Genomic DNA, 4,168 nt, shown 5'->3' with positions numbered 1-4,168 from the left:
AAGGGAGCATATGGGCTGTCCATCGGTTATCCATCTACAAATGAACCACCCCCCCAACCTTTTCCAGTGCCACATTTCCCTGGTAACATTCTTGGCAGTTTCTCCAGCATGGTTCTTCATTGTGTCCACCTCCCCATGTTCTCCATGCATGGATGAGTTGGTCCGCCGGCCCCTGTATCTTGGATAGACATTGATGATGCCAACAAGCTGGATTCAGAATTGAAAATGCAAAGGCGAGAGCAGGTGTGTGGCATTTGGCAGACATGGTACTTTCAGAGTCCCTGAGCTTCTCTGTGAAACAAACAGCATCTTTTGAACATCCTTTGCTCCTGGTGGTACCATGTGCCTGAATGTCTTGGAATCCTGCAGGTGTGAAGAAGTAAAATTACATATCGCCTCCAGGGAAATGGACTTATCATTTCTCAGCATTTTATTATGATGACTGAGTTGTTAGTCATTCCAGCAGTGCCTTTCCCATACTCTGAGGGCAGGGGGAAGGGAAAGGAGACACAGAACTCATTCTTATTATTTTGGGCAGGGAAAAGCTGGGTTCCTGAGATACTCTTATTCCATCTTCTGCTTGCTCTCAGACAGGAGAACTAGGAAGAAAAATTCACACACACAAACACACCCTCACCATTTCCTATTCATTCCTATTCCTATTTCTATCGGGTTTGTAGAACCGAGGCAAGCTGTTGGCCTCTCCCTCAGTCAGGCATTGTGCCCTGACTCTGGTGTAATCCTCAGTGATCAGAACCTGGGAAGTTTAGCCCCCGGTCTGACTTCTCAACTTATCATATCTCTTTGAGTTTGAGAACTTCTTGGGAGAACAGCCAACAGGATAAGGAGTGGAAACAGTCCAGCCAGGTATGGGCAGTGAGAGGTAAGGAGAGACAAGGATGTTCATGATTCCTGGAGACATTCCCTTCAGATAATATTCTCATCATGCTACTCCCCCTTATTACTTAAGAACTTTTAATAGCTCTCTATGACCCATCATCTCAATAGAAGCATCATGGCATAGTGGAAAAAGCAATGGATTTGGAGTCAAACAACTTGTGCTAAAATCCTTCCTCCAGGGCTAATTAGCTAGGTATTGTTGAGGAAGTCACTTCCCTTCTAGAACCTCAGTTTTCTCATCTATAAAATGGGGAAATTACACTTGTTCTCTCAAAAAAACTTTGAAAGACTTCAGAACACTGATCAATAACTAACCATGATTCACTAGGACTGATAATGAAGTATGGTATCTCTGCCTCTTGACAGAGAGGTCATGAACTCTGGGTGCCAAATTAGACATATATATGTGTATGCATATATATGTATAGGGGCATCTAGGTGGCACAGGGCTGGGCCTGAAGCCAGGAAAACCTGTGTTCAAATGTGACCTCAGACATTTACTAGTTGTGTGATCCTGGGCAAGTCACTTAACTCTTTTTGCCTCAGTTTCCTTATCTGTCAAATGAGTTAGAGAAGGAAATGGCGAGCCTCTCCAGTATCTTATCCAAGAAAATCTCAACTTGGGATCACAACTGAAACAGCTAAACAACACCACAATATGCTTATATGCACATATGTTGTTTCCCGTGCTTTTTGTATTTGTCTTCGTATGTCCATGCACCCAGCATAGTGCCTAAGACAGAGCTGCTTAATAAATGTTTAGTTTTGTAGTGATGCCTCACCAGTGGCTCCTTGAAATCCAGCTTCTGGCCTTATCATTCTACCTAGTCTGCTCTCTCCAAAGGTATAATGATCTCTTGGTTGCCATAGCCAATGACCTTTCCTCCATTGACCTCTCCTGCCCTGTCTGCACCCTTTAATACTGATGACCACCCTCTCCTACTTATTCTCTTCTCTTGAGGTTTTTAGGATCTCACTCTCTCCTGGTTTTCCTCCTATTTTTCTGACCATTCCTTCCAAGAGCAGAGGAGTCTGTCTTCAAGTTCAGCAAAAGAAAACCCTAGTTTCAAGCAATTCAATTAAATAAGCTTTTATTAAGTACGTATTATATACCTATATGGTAGGCACTGTGCTCAGTGCTGCATAAAAGGGAATAAAAATAAAAGTTTCTTCCTTTAAAGACCTTTCACTTTGCTGAGAGGAGATACCATGTACAGAGATAAGTAAATATAAATATATGGAAAATAAAGATGAAGAATTGGGTTTGTCTTTCACTTTCAGAGGTCCATGACATCAGGGAGATGATGATATGACTAGCAATTGATTTTGATTTGAGTGAGGGAGGGCTGTGCAAGGTGACTAGCCTCACTTTTCCCTCCAGACCCATCTGGGTCCAGTGGCTAGATCTTTATCAGGATGACTGGAGATGACCCAGGATGCAATGGGAGACCCTGGCTCTTTTAAGGATGTGGTCATTGAAGTGAACCATGAAAGGGGCTGAAATGCACAAAAATTGTTAATAAGTAGCAAGAACATTCAAAGCATGGTGGGGTCGGGGAGGGGTGGAACACAGTCTATGGAGAAAGCATGGAGAAAGGAGATAGAATGGTGTGTACAAGAAGGTCAATTTGGCTGCATGGTAGAGTGCACAAGACGGAGTATGGTGTCATCAAGTCTGGAAAGAGGCTGGAACCAGAATGTAAAGGATTCAAAATATGAGACAAAAAGAACTTTAAATACGAAACAAAAAAAAGTCTAAATTGCAAAGGCAATTGGGAGCCATTGATGTTTCTTGAGCAAGAAAGTCATCTATTTAGACTTTTTCTTTGGACAGCTGTGTGGAGGTTGGATTGGAAATAGCAGAGGCTAGAAGCAGAGAGACCAATTCAGAAACTAGGGCAATAATCCAGGCAGTAGTGAGGTGTTTAATTAGGATAATTATGGTATGAGTGGAGAGAAGAGGATAAACTTGAGATGAATGTAGTTGTTCACTCGGGTAAGTGGAAGGATGAGAGTGTCCCCTAAAAAATTATCAAGTTTAGGGGAAATAATAATGAGCATCAGACACAACGGTTTTGAGAAGCCTGTGGGACATCAAGGTAGCAAGATCCAGCAGGCAAATGGAAATGAGGGACTGAAGCTCAGAAAAGAGCTGAGAGCTGGATATGTAGATTTGGAAGTTATCTGTACAGAGAGGAGAGTTGAATTCATAGATGCTGATGAGATTTCTGAATGTAGAAAGATGAAAAGAGGGCTCAGGAACAAAACCTAGGGTATATCCCCACACAAGGAACAGGAAATGGTTAATGATCCTATAGAGGAGATTGAAAATGCTTGGTCAGACAAGAAGAGAACCAGGAGACAGCAATAGAAGTTCTAGGATATGAGGGTATCCAGGATATGTCTTCTGATGGTGTCCCCAACTTTAGCATACTGACTTTTGTTGGAAACAAACGTTTGCAGGTGTGAGTGATCTCTGATGTGTGTGTGTGTGTGTGTGTGTGTGTGTGTGTGTGTCTATCTGGTGGGGACAGGGTCCCATAAGCCCTGTTAAGAATGAATTATTGAGACCACTAGCTGCAGAGCCCAGGGCTCATCACTTATACTACTCAGTTACCCAACATTCTGAGCATTTGTGATATTTATAGCTACTACCAGACTGAGAAGTGGTTACAGAAAGAGCCCTGAACTGTGAATTGGTAGACCTGGGTTAGTCCTGGCTCTGCAACAAACTGGTGGTGTGACTTTTTTTCCCTTTTCTGACCAGTTTCCTCATCGATAAGATGATCTGTAAGATTCCCTCTAGTTTAGAGATTACAGGAGTTTGTGAACTCTAGTTCACTAACAGGGAAAAAGCATCAGGGAAACTCAGACAATTTTCAGAGAGACCCCTCTGGGTAAAGAATCCTGCAAAAATCTACTATGGAGGAAGAAAAGCAAAGCTGCCTAACTTTCTTTGGGGCATTGATTCAAGTCTGTTGTTCGCTAATGGCCCATTATGCCAATTCCTCAGGGTCAAGTAGAACACCTAGTCTGGGGATAAATGAGGCTGTAACAGACCCGGCTTGGTAGTACCGTGTTTCCCCGATAATAAGACACTGTCTTATTAATTTTTTTGGACAGAAAAACACCAGAGGGCTTATTTTCAGGGGAGGGCTTATTTTAATGAACATTGACAGCAATTTTAATAAACAGGTAAATGTGAACAAAAAAATGTACCTTTACTCAATAAGCAAATCACTGGGGAAGACCGCTTCAGCTCTGATTG

At 42.4% G+C, this 4,168-nt stretch overlaps 3 protein-coding genes across 3 annotated transcripts in view; 1 reads left to right on the top strand and 2 right to left on the bottom strand.

Moving 5' to 3' along the window:
- Nucleotides 1-4,168, bottom strand: part of TAF15 (TATA-box binding protein associated factor 15) — a 135,220-nt gene that overhangs the window by 36,544 nt on the left and 94,508 nt on the right. The window lies entirely within an intron of this gene.
- LOC138162618 (protein Wfdc21-like) overlaps nucleotides 1-4,168 on the bottom strand; it is a 387,573-nt gene that overhangs the window by 313,589 nt on the left and 69,816 nt on the right. The window lies entirely within an intron of this gene.
- The window catches only part of MMP28 (matrix metallopeptidase 28), a 73,142-nt gene that overhangs the window by 11,544 nt on the left and 57,430 nt on the right, over nucleotides 1-4,168 (top strand). The gene's annotated exons all lie outside the window — the stretch shown is intronic.

Source organism: Petaurus breviceps, unplaced genomic scaffold (genome assembly GCF_028583685.1).
Source record: "Petaurus breviceps papuanus isolate PSGF00001 unplaced genomic scaffold, PetGlider_PUasm1.0 186, whole genome shotgun sequence".
In the NCBI taxonomy this organism is placed as follows: Eukaryota; Metazoa; Chordata; class Mammalia; order Diprotodontia; family Petauridae; genus Petaurus; species Petaurus breviceps.
This window is presented reverse-complemented; position numbering and strand designations above follow the sequence as displayed.